The sequence below is a fragment of the Aquarana catesbeiana genome, linkage group LG04 (genome assembly GCF_042186555.1).
Source record: "Aquarana catesbeiana isolate 2022-GZ linkage group LG04, ASM4218655v1, whole genome shotgun sequence".
In the NCBI taxonomy this organism is placed as follows: Eukaryota; Metazoa; Chordata; class Amphibia; order Anura; family Ranidae; genus Aquarana; species Aquarana catesbeiana.
In genome coordinates this window covers 158,027,055-158,053,096 of record NC_133327.1, presented here as the reverse complement: position 1 = coordinate 158,053,096, position 26,042 = coordinate 158,027,055, and the positions used below count along the sequence as shown (strand labels likewise).

At 44.1% G+C, this 26,042-nt stretch overlaps 1 protein-coding gene and 1 pseudogene across 1 annotated transcript in view; one reads left to right on the top strand and one right to left on the bottom strand.

Annotated features, from left to right (window-relative positions):
- Positions 1 to 1,291: 1,291 nt before the first annotated feature.
- Positions 1,292 to 3,079, bottom strand: LOC141141209 (centrosomal P4.1-associated protein-like; annotated as a pseudogene).
- A 6,371-nt stretch (positions 3,080 to 9,450) lies between these two features.
- The window catches only part of PLSCR1 (phospholipid scramblase 1), an 80,175-nt gene continuing 63,583 nt past the window's right edge, over positions 9,451 to 26,042 (top strand). The window contains exon 1 of the mRNA XM_073625895.1: positions 9,451 to 9,568. The gene's annotated coding sequence lies outside the window, so the exon portion shown is untranslated. The remainder of the gene's footprint in view (positions 9,569 to 26,042) is intronic.

Genomic DNA, 26,042 nt, shown 5'->3' with positions numbered 1-26,042 from the left:
TTTTTCAAGTACTTGCCGATACCGATTACCGATACTTTTTTTTTAAAAGCGGAGTTCCACCCAAAAGTGGAACTTCTGCTCATCTGATTTCCCCCCCCCCCTCCAGTGCCACAATTGGCACCTTTCAGGGGGGAGGGGGGTGCGGATACCTGTCTACTACAGGTATTTGCACCCACTTCCTGGAATAGACTCCCGCGGGAGTCACTCCCCCTCCGGCACCCCCCCTGCTGTCTCCTGGGAAATGTCGGCTGCCGACATCGCTGGACTCCAGGACAGGTAAGTGTCCATTTATTAAAAGTGAGTAGCTGCAGTATTTGTAGCTGCTGGCTTTTAATATTTTTTTTTTTTAGGTGGACTCCCCCTTTAATGTCACGTGACAGTGGTTTTTTTTTTTTTTTTTTTTTACAATGCTTTCTTTTTTTTCTTTTTTTTTGGGGGGGTGGACGGTGTCTGTGTGTTTTTTATTTACATTTTTATTATTTTTTACAATAATAATTTTTTTTATTATTTATTGCAATACTTTGTGTTTTTTTTTTTTTTTTTTTTATAAACCCTGTTGGAGGGCTTTGGTGAGATATCAGGGGTTTTAACAGACCCCTGATATCCCCCCTTGAGACAGAGAAAGAGACCAAGGATAGAGATTTCCTAGTCCCTTTCTCTGCAGCCTCAGCTGCACTGAAAATGATTGGAGAGAAGACAGCGGCTCCTGTCCATACAAAAAAGGAAGAGTACATGGAGAGGGACAGCAGAACGGAGGGGGACAGAAGCAGAACGGAGGGGGACAGCAGAACGGAGGGGGACAGAAGCAGAACAGAGGGGGACAGCAGAACGGAGGGGGCATGGAGTTAGAACGGAGGGGGACAGCAGAACGGCATGGAAGAGGATGCGGTGACAGTCAGCAGTGATCGTGTGTGGGAGAGTTACAAGCACCGATCACCGCTGTATAAATTTCACGAAAGCAGCTGAAAGCCACTGGGGGAGAAGCTTGTAACTCCCCCACGCACCGATCACTGCTGACTGTCCAGGTATCGGGTGAAACATCGGGAGCATTTGCCCGAGCACAAGTACTCAGGCAAATGCTCGATATCGGTGCCGATACCGATACTAGTATCGGGACAACCCTAGTAATTAGTTCCGTCGGAAAAATATAGAACATGTTCTCTATCTAAGTCTGTCTGAATTTTCGACGGGAAAAGTCCGATGGGGCATACACACGGTCGGAATACACAATGTAAAACTCCCATCTGACTTTTTCTAATGGACATTCCGCTCGTGTGTTTGCAGCATAACTTTACATTTCTGTAGGCAAGATCTTGTCAAAACCCTGGGAAATGGTACTGGCTGCTGGCTTTGGTATCTTCACTATTGTTGGCTCAGATATACTAAACTCACCAAGTGACATTTGTCAGAAACTCTGAGTACAATCCTTTAATTGGAGACTGACTTCTGAGGGCCTTTGTGTGTTTTTCTGACACAGAAACAGGTGTACGCCTCTGTTTTAACACATTGGGGAATAACAGATTCTGATCTTCTCAAAAGTGCCCTAGGTCTGTCACTTCTCTCTTTGCTTTCTCCTGTGTCAGCTTTCTTCCAAGATTCCAAACAAACTTTTTCCATAAACTTTATTTCTTCTCCAAGTTCAGTATTCTCCTTTGTCAAGGTCTCTATTTTATTACTTAGGCACATGTGAGTGATAGACCATTTTGTCTCTTTCTTCTTTACTTCTTCTTGTAGTTCTTTAATCTGTTGCTTTAAATTCTGGATCTCTTCTTGCTCCTTCTTGTCAGGCATTGCTCATGCTGCACTGGCATAATTCTCAAACACCTTCTGCTCTTTCTGGAGCTTTTTAATTTCTTCCTTTTAATAGTCTTCAATCCTGCTCGAAATCCACAACTTCTTTTTTGAGAGTTTCCAAAGTTTTCTTTTTGTCCTCAGGTAGTCCTCCAACAAAGCATTCTCCATCTTAAATTGTTCAATCTCGGTTTTCAGTTTAACCAGTTTTTCTTTCAAGGGCTGTGATCAAGCAGAATCTCCTGGGCTTTTTGAAATGGTACATATTTAGACACTGCCTGAGATTTTGGCTTTGCTTTTGACTTTAGTGCTGGGAACAGTACCAGCCAGCAGTTCCAGTCTCCATTGACTCTCCCTTCTTTAATGCTATTTTCTTGGTTATGGCTATAGCCAAAATACACACCATTTGTCTTATTTTTTTCGTTCAACCCCACAGGTTGAATGAAAAAACACTGTCATCTCCGTTAAGAGAGAGGTTACCATGCAAGGTTAGTTCAACGATCTCCCCAGCTGAGGTGTTGTGTTCTGACAGGGGGACGGCCCCCCTGCCAGAACACTCTGATCATTGGCTGAGAGCGCTGATCGGGAGTCAGTATGATGCTGGTTTTCCAGACAGACATACACGCGGGCCAAATGTCGGACTTTTTTTTTTTTTTTAACTGGCCGTGTGTACCCGGTTTTTGTCTGGAATGTCTGTAGGGCTTTTGCTGGTATACTCCAATGGAATAAACTCCTTGTTGGCAGACCTGCTTTCATAAACACCTTTAAGGCTTGCTACATTGCCAAGATCATCCCACATCCATTCAATATAAAACCCAACTTCACTTTCACTAGGAGTAGATGAGCCATCATCTTTTAGAGATACTTTGCTATTTCCCAGCAAAGTTTTGTCCTCAGTTTCCTGATCCCCACCATCTGGCAGGTCCAGGTCAAGAGCTCTACCTTTAGTCTCCTTGTTAAGTTTTTTAGAATGGCCTTTTGATTCATCAGTTTTTGGGTCATATTCTCTGCTACTCTTCTCACATTCCAGGTCTTCATTTTCACTTAAACCGGAGTTGTTGTGTTCATACGGTGAAGACGCATAGTCCTCCTTGCTTGTAGCAGGCTCGGAGTCTTTAGCTGAGATTTTAGTTTTAACTTCAGGACCTTTGGTTATTTCATTTGACTTCTTCCAAGTCTGTTCACCAAACCCAACAGTAAAGGTACTACAGATATTTTTTAGAACACATCCAGACTCTTCAAATTGCTGTTTTAATCTGCTATTTGCACTCATATGCCCTGTACACATGGTCGGATTTTCCGATGGAAAAAGTGCAATCGGATTGTGTTGTCGGAAATTCCAATCGTGTGTGGGCTCCATCGGACTTTTTCACAAAGTTTGAGAGCAGGATATAAAATTTTCCGACAACAAAATCCAATAGTTTAAATTCCGATCGTGTGTACACAAATCCGACGCACAAGGTGCCACGCATGCTCAGAATAAATTAAGAGACGAAAGCTATTGGCTACTGCCCCGTTTATAGTCCCGATGTACGTGTCTTACGTCACCGTGTTCAGAACGATCGGATTTTCCGACAACTTTGTGCGACCGTGTATATGCAAGACAAGTTTGGCCCAAAATCCGTCGGAAAAAATCAGATGGATTTTGTTGTCGGAATGTCCGATCAATGTCCGATCGTGTGTACAGGGCATAAGTATTGCTGACCCCTTTTTCCTGATGCTCTCTGCAGATTTACCAGGAGTGGAGGACAACCGATGTTGCCGAATTAGATAGTCTTAATCAAGTAGCTTCTGTACAAAAGAGGAGTTGCTGGAGAACAATATGTCCTCGGCAGCCTGTTCTAGAAGGGGGAACTCATTTAATTAATAGTTTTCCTTCTGTTTCTCCCTGTCCCACTAGGCTTTGCCCTTTTGGAAGGTGATTTTCAAATGAAAATTCTGCTGGGTTAGAACCCTCCTTGCGCAAGTCACTGATCTGTGGAAAATTATTTTTATTTCCTACCACTTTAACCTTAGAACCTTGTTTCCTTAGTGGTTCAGATGATTTCGAGTTGCCAGCATTTTCTTTATCAGTTTCGGAACTACCAAGTCTTTCCAGAGTCACATAACTTCTCCCACTTAAGGTAGATTTGTTCTCCTGCTGGCCACGTGAAATATGTTCTGTTTTTTTGCTATTGTTTTTAAACTGTTTTTATTAGCAAACTCCGTTTTTTCTTTCAGGCTGGGTTCACACTGTTTGCGGAGCGGCTTGCAGCAGGGGTCCGGTGTATCCCTGTTCTCCGTTTAAGGAGGCGATTTAGGTCTGAATTTTTGCCTGAATTCAGACCTGAAGCAGAGCCAAGGACACACAGGACCCTTCTGCAGGGTGCTCCGCAGCTGCCCTGGAGATGTTTGAACTGGCTCCATTGAGAGCCAGTCACACTCTCCTGTCATGCGAATTGGATGCGGGAAAACCCGCATCCAATTTGCAGAAGTCAAATCCACTTTGCACTTGTAGTGCAAAGTGGATTTGACTTTAGTAAATAAACCCAATTGTGTTTTTTTCAAAATTGTCACTCTTCTTTTGTTTATAGCACAAAAAATAAAAACTGCAGAGGCGATCAAATACCACCAAAAGAAAGCTCTATTTGTGGGGGAAAAATAAGGACATCAATTTGGTTTGAGTAGAGCGTCGCATGACCGCGCAATTGTCAATTAAATCGACACAGTGCCATATCGCTAAAAATGGCCTGGTCATTAAGCAGCCAAATCTTCCGGGGCTGAAGTGGTTAAACAGGATTTTATTGAACGTCTTTCCTGACTCCAGTAGGTTACAGTGTCGTGGAAAACGTAGTTTTGAGTCTTCTGTTGGTCAAGAGAGGAGCGTTGGAGAAGGTGTCCACCTAAGTGAGGAATTTATGAATTGTCCTCGCTGCCCGGGGCTGTCAGTTTCCACAACCCATCGACAGCATCTGCATCACATGGTGGACGATTACCTCGGGGCCAAAACAGAGATGGAGAGCTTTCCAACTGACGATCCACTGACTTACTGGGTCATGAGAATAGACCACTGGCCAGAACTTGCCCAGTATGCCATTGAGTTTTTGGGCTGTCCTGCATCCAGTGTGCTTTCAGAGCGGGCATTCAGTGCTGCAGGAGGTTTTGTTACTGATCATATGAACGTGTCTGTCCACAGACTCTGTGGACCGTTTGACTTTTATAAAAATGAATCAGCCCTGGATTACCAGCTATGAAGCCCCTGATGCCGATGTCACTGATTAAGTCTTTTTGGGATGTGGAATCTCTGCAGGACTTCGAGGCTGTCTAGCTTTGAGGGTGTTCAATCATTTCATCTAGAAGAATGTTTATGGTATAGGTTTCATGGGCACAATTAACACCCAAAGACCAATTTTTCTGCACCTGTTTGACAGGTGCATATCATTGCAATATTTTTACAGCAAGGCCAATTCTTGCTTTCATCAAGAGTACCTCTATAGGGTTACGGTGGGAAGGCGCCACCGACACCCAAAGACCAATTTTTACGCACCCGTTACTTCTATCCAAATGTATCCAAAAAATCTCTAATCTTGCATATAAGCCTTCAAAATGGGCACTTTTGCCTTTTTTTGACGCAATTTTTGACGTTTGTGTCCCATTGACTTTAATGGGGTTCGATATTCAGGTCCAAACTTTGGGGTCCGTTGGGCCCATCCCTACTTTTTAGTTGACACTAAAGAGTAGGGAGGAACCGCGGTCTCTGACAGTTTTTGAGAATTCGTTTTGATCTCTTGAGGTTTGGGAAGTTTCTTGTTTTCACTTTTAAACCTGGCCAGCTTCTTCTCATCGAATAAACTGTCTTTCTACTACAGGTTTGCTATTTGCCTGTCCCTCTGGGCTCTCTTTGGGTTCAATTTGTTGAAGTCCTTGTTCTTCAAGCCTCATTTGTTCCTCCAAAAATTCTTCAAATTATGTCATCACGCCCATAGACCAATTCTGGATGTGAGGACGTCAGGAACAGTCCACCACTGGACGTGGGGGAGTGTCATTTTTTAGAAGATTGAAGGATCGGGTGAGTATAGGCTCTGTGTCCACCTCTTAGAGAAAACAAACAGTTAACCCAAGCAGCCCAACTGCATGGTGCATGGGAAAAAAATAAAAATAAATCCTGGAGTTTGGCATTCAGTCTTCCTTTTAAACCTTCTGACCTGCTCCCCTGCCCACCCTTTCGTTTGCTCTATGTTTCCCTTGTCGCTGTCCATCTTTATGGGTTAATGGGCACAATTAATTATGCAATATGTTACCGCATCCGAGTATGCGGTAACATATCGCATAACATTAATTAAAAAACACTGCAATTCACGAAGACATTCTGCTTAAAAACTTGCATGCATTATCAGATCAGATAGTCCAGATGACACACGGATCAACAGGCTCCCGGGTGCACACTCTGTGAGCTGCGCAGGAGCCGCTAATGCGGGGTGACGTACGGGTACATTAACCCACATGCAGCTTCCTGTCCTCCCACAGCCTATAGATGGCAGAAGTGGGTAAAGAGACTGTAGCTGTGACTACAGGGAATGACCAGAGATTGCGGCTGCTACTACAGGGAGTCACCAGAGACTGCGGCTGCGACTACAGGGAATGTCCAGAGACCGGCTGCGAATACAGGGAATGTCCAGAGACTGCGGCTGCGACTACAGGGAATGACCAGAGACTGCGGCTGCGAATACAGGGAATGACCAGAGACTGCGGCTGCGACTATAGGGAATGACCAGAGACTGCGGCTGCGACTACAGGGAATGACCAGAGACTGCGGCTGTGAATACAGGGAATGTCCAGCGACCACGGCTGTGAATGCAGGGAATGACCAGAGACTGCGGCTGTGACTACAGGGAATGACCAGAGACTGCGGCTGCGACTACAGGGAATGACCAGAGACTGCGGCTGCGACTACAGGGAATGACCAGAGACTGCGGCTGCGACTACAGGGAATGACCAGAGACTGCGGCTGCGAATACAGGGAATGACCAGAGACTGCGGCTGCGACTACAGGAAATGACCAGAGACTGCAGCTGCGACTACAGGGAATGACCAGAGACTGCGGCTGCGACTACAGGGAATGACCAGAGATTGTGGCTGCGACTACAGGGGAATGACCAGAGACTGCGGCTGCAACTACGGGGAATGACCAGAGACTGCGGCTGCGACCACAGGGAATGACCAGAGACTGCGGCTGCGACTACAGAGAATGACCAGAGACTGCGGCTGCGACTACAGGGAATGACCATTGACTGCGGCTACAGGAAATGACATAGCATAACAGTGAGTCTACTGTCTACAGGCAGTGTGTTTAGGCAGAAAGACCTACCTGGCCAGCAGGCTCACTTCCCACTTGCAGAGGTCCGGAAGCGGGGCTTTCATGCGGTAGGGGGCGGGCTTTTCTGTGATAGGGGTGGGGCTTTCCAAGATAGGGGGTGTGGCTTTCCATGGTATGGGCGGGGCTTTCATCTGTGCGGGGAAGGGCACTTAGATGTAAAGGGGAGGCACTCGCATCGCTCCCTCTGCTCCGAGCACATACAGGCTACATGGGTGGGGCAGGGTCAGAGTGTCAATGGAGCTCCCGGCCCCGCCCCTCCCTGCTGACAGAGCCTCCCCCAGCCCAACAGCCTGGACGGGCGCACCCTGGTGGTCGGATGGTGTAACAGCAGGCTCAGGCAGCACACAACAGCGCGTGAGTCAGTGCCTGCCAAGTTTGCGGCGATGTAATGAGGATAGGGGAACGCAATAGCGCCCCCTACCTATGGGAATAGGGACAAATCAATAACAGTTTGCTAAAAATATTTTAAATTTCAGTTATTTAATTGGTCACTTACCTGTCAGCTGACCTTTAAACTTCTAGAAAATTCTTCAGTTGATCAGGTGATCCAACGAACCTATAAAAACAAAGAAGAGGTTATAAAAGCATTTGAACCAATGATTTTATTCAGAACAACGGCTGCAGCAGAAGAAAAAGGCACCCCTCCCTCCCTCCTAGGGTTGCCACCTTTTCTTCAAATCAAACTCGAACACTTTAGCGGTGCACAGCAATTTTTTTTTATACTATAAACTATACATATTTGCTGTTAAATAAAATTTCGAATCATATGATGATTTGAACCAATGATTTTATTCAGAACAACGGCTGCAGCAGAAGAAAAAGGCACCCCTCCCTCCCTCCTAGGGTTGCCACCTTTTCTTCAAATCAAACTTGAACACTTTAGTGGCGCACAGCAATTTTTTTTTATACTATAAACTATACATATTTGCTGTTAAATAAAATTTCTAATCATATGATGTTAATAACAAGAGTCCCCCTTTACATCAGAGTTCCCCTTTTACATCTGAACTCACAGAGTTCCCTTTCACTATAAGGGGGGGACTCTGCAGACTCTGATGTAAATGAGAACTCTGGGGACTCTTACATAAGGGATGCTCTGGGAACCCTGACACAGACACAGAGGGGTAGGGGCAGGAGGAAGAGGAGCAGATCGAGCCCTCTCTCCTCTCCCATCTGTGTGTTTTTTTTTTTTTTTGGGGGGGTGGGGGTTAATATTGTTAGTTCTGGCTTTGGGTAGCATGAAAGAGAGTGTAACAGACACTCTCAGCTTAGACAACTGCAGCCAGCAAACCTGCTGAGAAGCCATAGTCCAGTCTGAATAATGTGTCCGGGTTTCAGGCACCCTGAAACCCGGGCGCATGATTCCAAACCCAAACTGTCCAGGTGAATCCTGGACAGGTGGCAACCCTACTCCCTCCCTTTGTCGTGGTCCTTCCCTCCCCTTTTATTTGAACATTCCTTCTGTTATAAGGGATAGTGTTTTTTTCATTGTTTGGTTGGTTCGAGCTTTTAAAGCTGAACCATTGGTATTTATAATCTACGTATGATTATAAATGTTATATTGTCAAGGTAAAATGTATTGGTTATTATTATTGGTTATATATATGGTCATACCAGTAATAAAGGGCCGCGGCCATTCATACCGCATATTGAGTATATTGGTTTTTATTATATTTTAAAGTTTAAGTTGAAATGAATTTGACCTCTAGTCCCATTGAAGCACACATAACATTACTACTTCTGCACTGATGCACAACAAGCAGTGGGGTGGATCCCGACAATATGATAGGGATCCTTCCTGAGCCTGAAGCAGCATTATGACGTTAGGTGACAGAAGGCTACAACCCATTATAAGCTGACTCCGGGTCACAGGAGAGCAAATGTAGGGGCACCCCTGTGACTCCAAAGAAAAGTCTGACCAAACAAGCTCTGGCCGTACTCCTCTTATAATGGGGTGTACAATGCTATGGGATGGTGTGTAAGCGGGTGTTAGGAAACGGCGGGCTCATTTCCAAGCATTGATGATCTACTCATACGTTCCCTGTATACACACCCTTATGTATATAATGAGCAGCAGTAAACATGACTCCATGCTGTGAGCACACTGTCCCATCTCTCAGTGATATAACATACAGAGATACAGGACCATGTCCATAGAGAGCCCCCATCCCCCTCTGACACTCCTTTCATCTCCTGGATCAAATTCCTGGATATCCTTCTTCCCAGAACCTGCCTGAGGCCATTCCTTATCCATCCTCCCCCTCCCCCTCCCTCCTCTATATAACATGTTTGTTATTGTTCCCTAGTCACACACCCCGCCTCGTGACGTCACACCCCTCCTAGTCTCGTCTAGCTGTGTATTAGAGGAGCACACTACAAGAAGGAGAGGAGAGCTGGGTGGACTCTGAGCTGTGTGTGAAGGTAAGTGGTGTGCCGTACTGCTGGACTTCAGCATCTCCATTATTAGAGGAGCCATCTATTGTGTGTACATTGGCATGGCATAGGAGGGGGTACAATGAGATCACCTTATGTACCTGGGGATGGGTTGACCAATACCTTCGGAGTGTTTGTACTGCTACAAGGTGGCCGCTTTATTATTATTATTTGTTACTCTGCAGGAAAATATTATGCAGAAAGGTGGTGTTGTTTGTTACTTTGAACAAAAATTAGGCAGACAAATATTATTGGTAATCAAAAATAAAGGATATGTGTGTTCGGGGAGATTTAGTAAATCTGGAGACGTTCGAATCTGGTGTGCCTGGTAACCAATCCGCTTCTAACTTCAGTTTGTTCAGTTAAGTTTTCGCAATAAAACCTGGAAGCGGATTGGTTATTATGCACAGCTGCTCTAGATTATTATTATACCGGGTTTATATAGCACCAACAGTTTGTGCAGCGCTTTACAACATGAGTGCGAACAGTGCAGTTCATTATGGGAGGGATTCCGTGTGCTCCTGGTTGTAGTAAACTTCCCCATGTCTCGGTTGGGGGGTGCTCCCCACCCCCCCTTTTTTTTTTTTTTTTTTTTTTTTTTTTTTTTTTTTTCCACCAATGGATCGATAATGTGGAGCCTGGGTTTACACTATTGCAAACAGACATTGCATGTGACTTGCAATGCAAAGGAACTCGCATTGCATTTGCACTAAGATGTTGCAGGAGCCGCCTCTCCTTCCTGTCTGAATTAGTTGCAAACCGATCTGGGGGTGTCATTAACCACTTACAGACTGGAAGATTCCCCCCCCCCCCTTAATGACCACAATATTTTTAGCGATACGGCACTATGTCACTTTGACAATTGCGCAGTCAAACAAAATTGACTTTTTTTTTTTTTTTTTTTTTTTTCCCCTACAAATAGAGCTTTCTTTTGGTGGTATTTGATCGCCTCTGCAGTTTTTATTTTTTGCGCTATCAACAAAAAAGTGACAACTGCTATAATATCCCCCCCAAAAAATAGACACATTTCTTCATCAGTTGAGATGGAGAGTAGTAGTAGTAGTAGTTTGCACAAACGTTATAGCATCTACAAAATAGGGGGTAGATTTATGGCTTTTTATTTTCTAATAATGGCGGTGGACAAATCGGACACTTGAAAAAAGAAAAAAAAAATATATTGAACATTGACATTTTTATACAGCAGTTAGTGCTATTAAAATGCACTGATTACTGTATAAATGTCACTGACAGGGAAGGAGTTAACACTAAGGCCCCTTTCACACGGGGGCATTGGCGGTACAACAGCGCTATTTTTAGTGCTGCTGTACCGTCGTTCTTGCAGCGGTATTCGGCCGCTAGCAGGGCGGTTTTAACCCCTGCTGGCGGACGAAAAAAGGGTTAAAATCCCTCGTACAGCGCGGCTATAGCCGCGGTATAGCCGCGCTGTCCCATTGATTTCAATGGGCAGGAGCGGTGAATACACCGCTCCAAAAAAGCGGTTTGCAGGACTTTTTTTACCGTCCTGCCTGCGCACCGCTTCAGTGTGAAAGCCCTCAGGCTTTCACACTGAACAAACAGCGGAGGCTGTTTAGGGGCGGTTTGCAGGCGGTATTTTTAGCGCAATACCGCCTGCAAACCGCCCCAGTGTGAAAGGGGTCTAAGGGAGGGAATGGGACTGACTGTAGGAGAGAGATAGCTGTTCCTGATCACTAGGAACAGATGAGCACTCTCTCCTCCCCTTTCAGAACAGGGATCTGTGTGTTTACATTGCGATTCCTGTGTGGGTTCCTGCATCGCATCTGACTTGCGGGCACACTGCTCTCTGTGAACTGCTGCGGGTGCCAATAGAATGTTAACCTCCCCCCCAAATTGGTTTTACAGAGCCATGTGTGGAATCGCATGGGTGTGAATACAGTGTTTGATTCAGTGTGGGCCAAAAAGTCACTATTGCCTATAGCTTATACAGTACCTTGAAAAAGTATTCATACCCCCTTAATTTTCCATTATTTGTCATGTTACAACCAAAAACGTGAATGTATTTTAAGTGATAAACCAACACAAAGTGGCAAATAATTGTGAAGTGGAAGGAAAATTGATAAATGGTGGTCAAATTTTTTTTTTTTTTTTTTTTAATCTGAAAAATGTGGCGTGCATTTGTATTCAGCCTCCTTTTACTCTGATACCTCTAACTAAAATCTAGTGGAACCAATTGCCTTTTTAGAAGTCGCCTAATTAGTAAATCGAGTCCACCTGTGTGTAATTTTAAAGCGGAGTTCCATACAAAAATGGAACTTCCGCTTTTCGGAACCCTCCCCCCCTCCGGTGTCACATTTGGCACCTTTCAGGGGGGAGGGGGATGCAGATACCTGTATAAGACAGGTATTTGCACCCACTTCCGGGCATAGACTCCTGCGGGGGTCTATGCCACTTCCCGTCCCCCTTGCGCTGTCTGCTGGGAGACACATGGGTCCCAGAGACAGCAGGGACCATTCGGATTGCGCAGCGCGACTCGTGCATGCGCAGTACGGAACCAGGAAGTGAAGCTGCAAGGCTTCACTTCCTGATTCCCTTACCGAAGATAGCGGCAGCATCTGAGAACTGAGGGACAGTTCGGCCTCGGTTGCTGACGTTGCGGGCACCCTGGACACGTAAGTGTCCTTATTTTAAGCTGCAGTATTTGTAGCTGCTGACTTTAAAAAAAAAAAAAAACTTCACAGCTGTTCTGTGATGTGGAGGGCTGAATTCAAATGCACACCACACTTTCCAGATATTTATTTGTAATACATTTCAAAAACCATTTATTTTTCCTTCCACTTCACAATTGTGTGCCACTTTGTTTTGGTCTATCACATAAAATACCAATCAAATACATTTTTGTTTTTGGTTGTAACATAACAAAATGTGGAAAATTTCAAGGGGTGTGAATACCTTTTTTTTTCAAGGCACTACTTCTGATGGTTCTCCTGGTATATCCTGCATGTACAGTATAGTAGGTTTGGGTACTAGGCATAGGGCACGCAATATTATGCAAAAAAATCGGCCAAACCCACTTTCGAAAAAAGAACATTCGGCCATGAGCGCAAACGATACTGCCATCATGCAATGACCGACAAATTGTTCAGTGGACATAAATGAATGCATTTTTTGTTTGTGTGGGGTTTTTTTTCCTCCATATACCTAGTGCAGTTCAGTTCGGACGGAACGCATTAAAGCGGGGTTTCACCCAAATTTTTAACTTTATCTTACCCCATTCAGTTAATTGCATAGATGCTCAAATGCCGCTCCAAAAAAAAATATTGCCGTAATTACCTTTTTTATATTTTAATTTATAGTGCACTTCCTGTCTCTCCTGCTGTGGGAGTAGGCATGTTTATTGCCTTTCCCCAGCTCTGCACTGTCTCCTGGGAGCCTAGTGTCAGGCTTTCCAAGATTCAGTGCGGAACGCCGTCATGCCATCATAACTGGGCGGGAACTTCCGATGACGCCCGTTGTGATGGCAATCCGGAATTTTACGGCACTGCTGTTATCAATGAGCATGTGTTGGAACGAGTGGTGCATGCCGGGAGCACAGCATTCAACGCGTCCCGGAAATAAATGCTTGTGGGCTTCAATTGCCCACAAGCAAGATGAAAACCGCCAGGATCGCATTATATAAGTTATTCTTGTGGACAAAATCTGTGTCTTTGTGGACACAATCAGTGAGTACAGTATGATATTTTGATCAAAGTTTCTCAATGACAGGGGAAAAAAAAAAAACATAGGTCGCTGGACTCCCGTTTTAACCTTTCAAATGTTCAGTCGGCAGAAAATTTCCTAATTTTCTTTGTCCTTCGTGTTTTCGGCTCAAATGTCCCAATGATTATCGCCTTTTTGTGGCCATTAACTGGCCGAAAAACGAACAAAATGTCTAAATGACCGAATTTTGGCTTTTTTTTTTTTTTTTTTCCCCCGTATAGTGTATGGCCAGCATTAGTGTGGGTAAGGTCCTTAGCAGTGTGCCCCCTCAGGTACCATGTTAGGGGTACATAGGTGCAGTGTGGCTTACAGCCTCTATGGAAACCCAGTGTACTTTTCTGTGTAGAGTTTGGCTGAAGTGTGCAAGCTTTGTTTCCTGGCTTCCTAGGAGAGATTACTGGTGTAGTTTGGCAATGGTTTTTATACCTTTTCAAAATTCCTTCCTGTTTATGGTCTATGATAGGGATTTTATTGCAACATACAACAGGTGTGTGTGTTTCTGTACCACATTAGTTTTATGCCATATGATGCACTTTACACAGCTCCAATGTGTATAATTTTATTATACAATAACTTGTTGAATTAAAATGTCCTGCCAATTTTTTTTTTTTTTTTTTTTTTTTGTTCTTTGCAAGTGAGTCACCTCAATTGCTGGTCTGACAATTTCCTCAGACCGGAAGTGAAAGTATGTTTCCCAACAGTGACGCGGAAGTTGGAAAGGCTAGAACTTTTGGCTGCTTTGTGTCACTGCAGATTTCCTCTTGCTTCCTGTTTGGTAACACTATCGTCAATGAGGTAGAAAGCAATGGTAAAGGCAGCCTTACACTGTTTTTAATAAAAAGAACAGATTCTCTATTCAACAATTACAAACATCAAAACCTCTTTGAATAATCATCCATCTTTTTTCCTGTGTGAGGGTCGGTTCACACTAGGACGACTTGGGATCCGACTTGTAAGCCCTCAAGTCGCCCCAAGAAGAGATTAACATTACAGGGAATCAGAGAGTCTTAATTGACACTACTGAAGTCTCTCCGACTTCAGAGCGTACTCCCTGTACTACTTGGATCCGACTTCTAGGCGACTTGTACCATTCAATTCAATGGAAGTCGGATCTCCATCTATACTGAAGCGACTTTACAGTTAAAAAAAATAGTTTGCCCAGGCAAACCCCTCCCTCCCAGAGAGCTGATTATTTTGTGATTGGCCACAGCCAAAGTCGCCTGTCCTGGAGGCGACTTGAAGTCGCGTTGTAAATTGATCAAAGTGGCGCTGAAGTCGCGTTGAAGTCGCCGTGCAAAGTCGCGCTGAAGTCATGTTGCCCCTGTGTGAATTGAGCCTTAGGCGTCACCCCTCTGCATTGAGTGAGGTACAGAAGGTCCCCCTACATACAAACCTTCAAGTTGCCAACTTTCAGAGATTCAAATGTGCATTCTCATGTCCGCTCCCATAAGTTCATGTGCCTGGCATACATTGCCACCTGTGTGCATCCTCTACCAGTGATTGTACTGGCATCGTTTTTCAAATGAAAAGAACTGTATTGTACACCTATTCCTGTACTTTATAGCCCTGTGTGTGTTGCCTAGGCTAGCTTTGGAGAAAATTGGACTTACAAATACTCTCTAGGGACAGAACTCCTTCGTATGAAGGACTTACTGTAGTGAACTCTATCTTGCGTTTCACTATGCATAAGCTTTTATTACACCTATTGCTGTAATAATACAATTGATATGCGGTCAATGGTTGCACATCCACGGAATGCGATTTCAACCTACAACCCTGGTGCTGCCTGGCAAAAGTGCTAACCATTAGGCTGTGGGTGCTGCCCATTGTATCTTGTGCGTGTGAGCAGGCTATACCTTGCACCAAATGAAGGTGTTTGTTTTTTTTTTTTTTTGTGCCTGACATGCTTAATTTTTTTTTTTCCAATTTGTCTGCTGCAGGCAGGAGGAAGCTTTCCTCAGACTACAATTTTGTTTTAGTAAGTCACATGGTGAGAGACAGCAGGATATTATGTATAATTTTTTTTTTTTTTGTACTTTTAATGAACAGTCTGTGCTGGTTCCACAAAACTATGTGGAGACCTATCGTGTGTTCTACTAACCCTCCTGTATGTTATGGCATGTTTTTGACATCTGGCAGCAACCCAGGAATTTGACGTGTGTCTTCATTAAAAATGCTTTCCATCTGTGCAGGATTCCTCTCCCAGTATAGTATGGTCAGACCATGCAAAAGTCTGAAAAGACTAGAATAGAAAACCGCCAGAGCAACTGTAACCTTAACAATCGTTTGTTTATTGACATGACAAATATCGATCCATTTGCCATCTGTTTATAGCAAGTCATTGATTAGCAGGAAAGCTTTTTATAGTGTGAATTGGGGAATAATGACGTTATTAGTCTGAAATTCTATTAACAATTAGCCAAGTTTTCAGGACTTCACACATGAGAATACAAAAAATATGGTATGCAGGCTTTCATATTTGCCTATTAAAATATTTTGGTCATGATCATAAGACCTATACATTCCTTTTTTTACTTAGAGATTTGCAAGACAAAAAGTTGTCCATATACATGGCAGTAGGGAGCTTTCTGTTGTTCACACAAGAATTTTTGGAACAGTTTCTTAAAGATTGCATAGCTACACTCCCAGGGGGTATTTCCAGCAATCACTTCCTTATTTTTATAGATATTTTAATATTGCTTTAAGACTGTCACCATTTCTAATGGCCCCAGATTTTAAAGTCAAATAAAAAGTTGCCTGCTTTTGTGCAGTCGTTTTGCACAGAGCAGCCCTGATCTTCTTCTTGGGTACCCCACTGGTGTTCCCTGCCCCTCTGTCCTGCCTAGTGCCCCCAGAGCAAGCCGCTTGCAATGGGGGGCACCCAAAAGTAGGCTCGCACCCAAGCCGTGGCTCTGTGTATCCATTCATACAGAGCAGTGGATTGGTCCCCCCCCCTTTCTCCCCTCATTGGCTCAATAACTATTACTGACAGCAGCAGGAGCCAATGAGGAGAGTCCCTGGAGAGCTGAGGCTTTCATGCACATTGCTGGAGGAAGATTGGGCTCAGGTAAGTATTAGGCTGGGTTGACACTATTGCAAATTGGATGCCGGTTTCCCCATATCCAATTTGCATGACAGGAGATTGTGACCGGCTCTCACATCTCCAGAGCGGCTCCGGTGCGAATTGCAAAGGTTATGTGCGGCTTCTATTCTGTTTCAGGTCAAAAGTCGGCCAAAAATTTGTCTTGAAATTGAACCCTTCAACCCTTACAACCACTTTAAGCTGGGTATATATGTACAGAACGTCAGCCAGTTCGGCAGACACAGGCCAGCTTTCGGTACGTGTACTACTGCTGTCTGTTCAGAATGAATGGTAACGAAAAATGGCTGCAGGGAAATCGCACCATGCAGTTTCCTGCACCCGTGAATGCACTCCGTATTCAGATGCATGGGGGTGCCATTTTAAGAATGAATTGTAGCTCCATCTTCCTCTGCAAAAGGGCAACGCATGTTTGCCTATTGCTGGTTGCACGTGTAGGAACAGGTGTGATTCGCAGTTTCGCACACTGTCCTTCACCCACACAAGTGTGAACTTGACCTAATGCTTCCTACTTCCCCATTTTTCTCTTCCTTCCTCTGCTGACGTGCAGCTGATCTTGCTCTCCTTGCCTTTTTTTCTGTACCATTTGCCTATTTACATTGCAACACCCTGAGCACTTGCCCCCTGCATTGTACAATGCCTACAGTCCTCTACCATCTAAAAAGTTTAAAATAGTGGTTCAAGAGTGTAGCAGAGCCAGTACATGTTCACTGCTAATTGATTTCTTCTCACTGACCCCAATGATGGGGCAATACTCTTCCCACTGACACCAACTATGGGGCATTTCCTTCTCCCACTGGCCAGTTTGGCCCCCCTAATGTCTGAAGGACAGTAAACTGGCCCTTTGTTTATAAAGTTTGGAGACCGTTCTTCATGAAGTGTGGCTCTCCCCATGCAGAAAGGGAGAAAAATGAGACCCTCCATAGAGTAACTCAACTTTATTTTACAATCTCATGTATAAAGTAACACTCACTTTGTGGATGTGTACAAGAAAGTTTATTATTGCCAAAACTGGAAGTGCCACCACAACGTGCGCTCCCCTGGCCTGGATGAGACATCACTGGTTTATTCTGTTTTCAACTGCATGCAGTGAGAAGTCGAAGCAGCAGGGTGTGTAAAAAAAAAAAAAAAAAAAAAAAAAAAAAAAAAAAAACCTTTTTTTTTCTAAGTTTCTTATAATGGGACTACCCCTTTTTGCCTTCACTCAAACGCCCTTCCCATCATCTCTCTCCTAATTAGGCATGTCTCTGTCTAATCTTACTTGCTCCTATCTCTCCACTTTTTTTTTTTTTTTTTTTTTTTTCTTTCCTCTCCTCTTGCCCCAGGCTATTCCTTTCTAAAACTACTCTGCATGTGCTCCACCCCATGGTTGGAGCCAAGGGATGTTCTAATCTGGCAGGCCGCAATTAGTCGCAGATCCTTGCCTTAGGGCAGTGATGTCAAACCTTGGCTCCTCAGATTATTATTGTTTCTTTATTTTCAGTTGCTTTTGACAAGTGTTCTTTTGCGTTTGCTTTCATTTTAACGCAACGCACATATACACAGTATTGTGGTGTGAACAAGGCACGTAGAAAACCATTGTGCAGTAAAACCCTTATTGCTAATGGTGTGAACAAGCCCTAAATGGTTGATGGTGTCCTATGTCTTGGTAGGTTACATTTGCTTTTGGATAGTGCAAAGGTCTCCAAACTCTGGCCCGTAGGCAACATGTGGCCTGCTACAAGAGTTTATATGGCCCTTTGTCTCTGCTCTGTTGGGGACCCCATTTAAGGGGTCCCAATGTGATGTGGACTCTGACATGATGAACTGGCCCTTATAAACAAAGGGCCAGTTTACTGTCCTTCGGACATTAGGGGGACCAGACTGTGGCCAGTGGGAGAAGAAAATGCCCCATCGTTAGTGTCAGTGGGAAGAGTAGTGCTCCATCATTGGGGTCAGTGAGAAGAAATCAACTGGCAGTGAATATGTACTGAATGAAAAACTGATGTATGGGGTGCTCTGATGGGAACACTGACATAAGGTGGGGACCCTAGTTTAAAGTGGACTCTGCAGAGGTGCAGATGGCATTATTTTTGTTTGACCTTTTTATTAATGGCTCAAGTTTATTTTGTTTGGGTCACACCCACTTTTGCTTTGTTTTACTGACGATTCAGAACAGAGAAACATGTATCATGCTGATTGCAATGTCTGCTAAGTTACTTGGTGCATGAACCATGGAAAGATTGAAGCTACCTTGCAAGCTTGGAACTCAGTGTACTACAAGTTGTGATGACCTTAGATTGCACATTGAGTCTTTTTTTTTATTCGAGCCTTGTCCCATTGACAAGTTACTATTTCTGATTTTACAATGCATCAATCGGTACCTTTCAGGTTTGTTGTATCTGTTCAGCTTTTGAACCTCTCCAATTGCAGTAATGATTGTTAGGCTCCATGCACACTAGCGCTTTTTTTTTTTTTTTTTTTCCTCAGGCTTTCCAGCCTAGAGGTCCTCTCCAGAAAGAGGACCCGTCATGCCCATTTCCTATTATATACAAGGATAATAGTCTGTTGCCAGTAACACCTCCATCCCCAAATTAAAAATTAAATACAACAATGAAGGATAATGCCCCTGGGACTTTAAATGAGGTGAGCAAAAAAGGTCAATAATGGTAAACTTGGTTTATACATTTTTAATAAAAAAAAAAAAAAAAAAGTATAACCTTCATTGTATAAGGGTTGCATAAACAAAGGTGCTAAACCACTTGCCAGTGATGGATGCAGCATACCAAGCGTGTATGTATATTTTGTTGATGTACAGTAATACACAGGCATCATAAAACTTGACGCGTTTCACGAGTCACTGCTCAATTCTTCATGAGTAGGTGTACATGCAGTGTATCTACGGAAAAAAATATCAATGAGAAATATTACAAAAATAAATGTCATAAACCAAATATGGGGGACCTTACACAAAGATCCCATACTCTCATATGGACTAAGCAAACGTTTCAAAAGCCAATTAACCCGCAGGTGGCGGCAAGGTGTGTGTCTCGGGAGCTGAAGGAAAGGAACCAGCAAAGACACCCCCCACCCCCTGGAGGGCAAGCATAACATAGGAGCCAGAGTACACATGATTGGCAGCTGAAACAAAAATGTATATCTAAATGGTGTTTCGGAAATATTTATACCTCACTTAAACGATTAACGATACAAATATAAGTGATTAAACTTTTGTCTATATAAAAATAAAAACGAGCGATAACAGGGAAAAAAGATAAACAATTACATTTATTTACACAGAAAAAGAAGGTTAGAATGATTAGAATTTATCATATATCTCTATAGTGTTTGCTCTAGGCTGCAAAGTTAATTTAGGCATAAACTCATAAATGTTTGCAATGGACATATACAAGATATACAAAGTCATAAGATAAATCCTAGGATACAAAAAAGGTTAGAAAGAGACATAGATTCCAGTATACTTTACGCCAACAGCATATTCCTCAGATGTTCTCGGGCTGGACTCTTGTAACCATTTAGCCCACTCCCTTTTATATGCATTCTCCACCAATCAACAGATGCCACATATTGATTGGGTCAGAGGTCTCAAAATTCATGCTCGGACATTGCTGTTACAGTGCGACCCCCCCCCCCCCCCCCCCCCCTCGGTGCCTACCAGTCTATGAATTAATGTACAATCTCCTTTGATCTCCCAGCCCAAACAGTCCCGACAGTAGTATGTTAATGGCCCCCTGGTGAGTTGATTACCACCTAGGGGACCTTTCCTGGTTCCCATCAGTGTATTGGAAGCATGTTAATGGCCCCCCTGAAGAATGAATGCCTTAAGATCTGCCAATACCCTTTGATCTAATCAACACCTCTAGGGCTTCTCGGGTTCACATCAAGGTAACTACATTTCTTAAGGTGAGCTTTGTTCTATCATGATATTAAACCTATTCCCATATATAAAATATACACATACACACACACACACATCCTATGGGGCACGGCAGTTTAAATTGGAGTCCTTGCAATGGTCCACTTGAATCTCATTGATATAAATATGATATCCAATATCTCCATCACAATGGTCAAATAAGTACTAAGAAGGCCAACCATATTATATGAATTGGCTTGGGAGGCAAGTGGTTAAAGGGCATCAGCCTGGCATCTAGGGTTTAAGCAGGGCAGGATTGCCTGGTTGTGATTCCAGCAGCCATTTAGGGCCTGTTCACACCATGTTTGTTTGCGATGCATTGGGTAGCTTTTCCTTGCAGAGTCAACAAGAATGTTTACTGAATGGTGCCATTCAGTGCAGTGGTGTGAACAGACCTGTGTCATTCCTTACCCCACATTGCAGTGCTGCTGTGGTAAATAGAACTAAATGAAATGTGACCACTGGAACCCAAATGGGTAACGCCACACACCAGTGCTGGCTTTTTTTTTTTAATTTTTTTTTTTAACCAGATACATTTTTATTGTAGTTTCACAATGTATACAAATGTTACATGCAACCCAAAACTTACTTGGGTAACAGTTTTAGGTTTTTCAGTCATTGTATCACTCCCAGCAGCTGCTTTTGTGTGTATGGCAATTTGCAAAACCTTTAGGGCATGTTGAGTGAGCATCAGGTTTTATCACCTCCCCCTTTAAACTAACAAATTTCTCAAAGGGGGTTGTACACATGCCATGATACTTTGTGGGCACAAGAAAAATGGTACCCCCCTGTCTTGTTCAGCAGGCAGTAAAGTAATGCTGCCAACCTTGATCACCTCAAGTAAATGGGGCCACGGCACAACTATGTGCAATGAATGTGGTTGTGGTGAAGGCTTTTCAGGATTAAAACAGGTGGTCAGTAGCCCTCTGTCAACTGCCCTCTGAAACAATCCATTACAGATCACATTTCTGAGGGGCGGCAAGGACTGCTGCTACTTAATTGGTGTACTTCTTCTCCCAGCCCCCCCCCCCCCCTTTTTTTTTTTTTTTTTTTTTTCTTTTTTAAATATCTATGCATAGGAAATTCCATCACTTGGCATTTCTTGGAAATTTTGTGAAGACTTTGTACTGTGAAAGAGCAGTTGGGGCTGAGCAGACATCCAACAATCAGTGGCAGGGCCCTCCACAAATGGACACAAGTCTGTGTGCTACTGTTATGTTCAAACTTCATAGGTTCTCGGTTTAAATAATTGTCACTTTGTTCAAAATGCTTATCTTTATTCTGGTATGTTAAAATTTTGTGAATAGAGCTTAGTCCATGCTCATGCACCTTCTTTTGTGCTTTTGGTGTTTGAGCATACTCGCTCACACTTGTTGCTTGGCTCATTTGGGATGCTATTGACGAAGAATGGCACCGCAAGTATGACATGCATTCTTCATGCGTTTCCTGACCATGCACAGAATCCCAAGATTAGGATTGCTCTGATTACTCACTACACTAGCGTGTGAACGTGGACTTTTCATGTTACTAAAATGCCTGCTTCAGGTGGATTGCCCTATCAGAACTGACAGTTCATTTGGCATCTTACCAGGTATGTTTTAATCTTGCTGAGTTACTTGGCAATGCTAAGGAACCAGACACACCCAGACTGTTGTGGGGTGTGTGTGTCCACCCCCAATGACACGCTATATGCTCGATTTATAGTTCACAAGATACACTGAGAAGAAATACAAAACATGTGTGCCATGTAGACTGCTTGTAAGGAGGACAGTCCATCTGGTCATTTCCCTTGCAAATATATTCAGTAATTGTACAATGCTTTTGTCGAGATTTGTACATATGGCACGTGGCCAAGTTCATGCATGCATCTCAATTTTTGGAACTTGAGAATGAGGGACACCTAGGGATGGAGAAGACCTGCAGAATGCACCTTGGTAAAAATGGGCTAAATATGGAGTGAGACTCTTACAAACCTACAATTAATAAAATCCTGCCACATGAACACTCGCAGGCAGGGGCTGAGGAATACTTTGATGCCAGTACTAAAAGGTATACTTGGTCCCCCTTTCACATCAGAAGTTCCTCCTTGCTCACATCTGGAGTCCACCATTCTCTTCGCCCCCCTTGTTCACGCAGTGACCATTTAAATCAGGGCTCCCTTTACATCAGTATCCCCCCCTTCACATCAGCTGTGTGTGTGGGGGGAGGGGTTTCTTTAATTTTTTATTAGCAGTGCCATTTTACATTGTAAAGTGGAACAAAATCGGGGTAACTGTTTTCTTTAGGGCAAGTCGTGAATGATTGTTAGTTGCTTGTGCTCTCAGCTGAACTGTCAAGCCATCAAATGGCTGGTGTCATACATGCTCACATGCAACTGCAGATTAAACACAGGTTAAAACGGAACTGAAGTCCTGTTGTAAAAAACTGCAAACAGGTTGGCTTTTATTGCAGAAGAGACAAGCACTGTCTGTTCTGCAATACAATTGCCCTACGTGCCTGCTCACTGTCTCCTCCGGCACTTTAAACTGAGATGCGCATGAACAGCTCGACTTGCAGGACTGGGCTAGTCTCTGAATGCCGGAATGATGGCCTCATGCACATCCACAGGAGCGACATCTCCCACTGGCCAATGAAGAGGCCTGAAGACCATTGGCCAGCGACATATGGAGTTATATTTTTAAGATGATGATTTTCTTGGGTGTAAAGATGGGAGGATTTAGTTTTGCTTTTAGGCCCACATTCACATCGGGCCATTTTGACATGTCAAAGCGGTGAAAAGAGCCTCACCCATAGTAATTACATTAGACGCTCCAGCTGATTGGGCGAAACTAGTTGGTTGTCACGTCACCGTCGCTGTTGGCTTGCTAGCCTGCATATGCTCACTGGAATCTGCGAATACCATGGCATTTTAACCACTTCCAGACCGTCGATATACGTCCTTACTTTGAGGACAGATATCGTTGTTATGGCAGCAGCTAGCTGCCATAACCTCATTATCCTCGTGTTCGGACAGCGGTCCGCTACAAGATAAAGGTGGTCTCTGCGGCGTATTTGCAGCAAGATTACTTTTATTGGTGCTGGGAGGGGGCCTCCCTCCGCCGCTTACCGGAGCCGTCGGCGGCGGAGGCTATCCGGTCCGTCAAATCGTCACTTCCGCCCATAGCTCTTAAAGGGCCATTTAAGGATGTTTTTTACTGCTGTGAACACTGGTCACAGTGAGAACAATATCCCATGCTATATGATGGACTGATATCTAAACCACTGCTACAGTGTTATCTATATATGACTTTTATCACTACTTCCAGCCCCATTTTTGCTCAACCATCCCATACACTGTGGGAATATTCCTTATCTATAGTGTTTCAACAGTGATTTCACTTCACCATAGTGTCAGGTACTTTATTACCCCAGGAATGTTGTTGACGTGTGGATTTTTATGAGGCAGCTGCATCTTGATCGAACAATGTTTATTTTTTTACTGAGGTGTTGGTGATTAGGCTTTTTATCCAGTGTTTTTTGTGTTACTATTTGATATTTTTGTGTAACAGTTCCCTTTTCTCTATAAGCTGCATGGTCCTTAGTAATTACTGGCAGGCGGGGCTCTTTTCAGCTTTTCTTGTATGCTTGGCTGATTGCCGGGATCACGCCTAAGGCTCCATTCACACAAGGCGGACTCTGCTTCCACAGGGTCTGCCGGCTCAGCGGGAGATCAGTCCGTTGATCTCCGCTGAGCCGGCGGATGACAGGACCCTCTCTGCTCACTGAGCAGGGAGGGGCTTGTCAGGCGCCGCTGCTGCCTATGGAGGGATTGGATGGAAACGGATATGTCCGTTTTCATCAGATCTCACCTGATCCAGCGACGGATCCAGACGTAGGGCCATCCGTCTGCTTTTAGCGGATCGGACGTCAGGGGACATGTCTCTGCTGACATCCGTCGCTCCATAGGCTAACATGGAGCGCCCGTTCAGGTCCGCCGTCTGACAGTTGCACCTGAACAGTCCGATCGTGTGAAAGGGGCCTTATTGAGGTGAGTCGGCTATTTGAGGGACACTGTCTGCTCTCATACAGAGCCTTCCCAGCTTATACACCCCAGTGAGCTACTGGCTATCCCCTGGTTTTCTTTCCCGTTTTGACATGTCAAATTGCCAGCCGTTGCTGGCAACAGCACCGTTCAAATCCGCGCAATGCCGACTCTGCGGCGCTGCACTGATTCACAAAAGTAGTTCCTGTACTACCTTTGGCGACTTTGAGGGCGATTTGAATAGACATTTGCATGCACCCCCACAGATGTCTGTCAGATCGCTGCACCCCGCCTTTAGTCAGACTGCTTTGCCAGTTTGAAATTGTGAGTTGACCTTGCACGATTTCAAACCAACCCCCCCCCCCCCCTCAGTGTGAACTTGGCTAAATCGGGACCCCCCCCCCCCCCCTTCCTTAGACCTTACACAGCACCTGGTCTTGTAGCCCTGTAAGTGTACTCTATCATTCTAGCATTTAAAGCATTCAGTAGTTCTGAAACTACAGCCAGTTGGGGGGGGGGGGGGGGATAAGCAGTTTCATGCCTTTTTCTGATTGGCTGTAGTTCCAGGGCATCTGGTTACACATGACCATGACAGAGTAAACTTACTGAACTGCACGATTGGCTGCAAAACACGTTGGCTGTCATGTCTTCAGCCTTGTACATGATGCGCAGGAGAGTTGGAAGTGATGGTACACAGCGGTGTGGGATTTGTCAGAATCTGAGGAGGTCTCGGGATCCAGAACTGTTGGGAAGTATGTTCATGGGGGTTTTAACATGTTATGCCATTTGTCTAAATTTATGTATGTACTTATATTCTAAGGGCTCGTTCGGACCTGGTATCCGGGTGTATTTTCAGCACCACATTTAGACCCCTTTCACACCAAGGCGCTTCAAAAACGCCCTAAAACGCCTTAGCGTTATTACCGCGTTTTTACAGTGTTTTAGGGACGCTAGCGGTAAAATTAACGCAATGCTGCAGGCATTTTAACAGCGTTTTTTCAAGCGTTATTGATGCTATCTTTCTGCTTGCATGTTTATCCTTTGTGAGATCATGTTAAACAAGCAGTGTCTTGTTTTACTTCAAATCTTCTTTTTTTTTTTTTTTTTTTTTTTTTGAGATCATGTGACTTTTCTACAGCTCAGGGTTGATTATAGGCGCTATTCTGGCACTTTTACAGCTTTTCTCAACGCCCTGCCAGCGCAACGCATCAGTGTGAAGGGGTCCATTGAGATGCATGGGGAGCGTTTTAATAGCGTTATTTTTAGCGCAAAAAACGCCTTGGTGTGACGGGTCTTAATACTTATTGGGTGTGCGATCTGTTTAAGGTATCGATTTTACTCCTCCTTATGACACCCCAAATGCAGATCGCAAATACGGTGTGATTGCATTGTACCATGCGATCCGGTGCAGTGAGTGCATGCACCTACTTTCAGTGCAATTTCAGCCCATTCAAATGATTGGGCTGAAAATGACTCAGCACAGAAATTCAGACTGCATTCATGTGATTCAGTTGTGAAATGTTTTCTTCGTGTTTTTAAAGGATTAGTTCACTGTTGCAAACAAAACTTCCTATGTAGATAAGGGGCGCCTGTAGACAAAACCAAGCTGCATCTTTGACCGACGTTAAATGTCCTCACTGTAGGCATAGGCCATTTTAGCTTCTGAAGACTGACTGGAAAACTTTGCTAA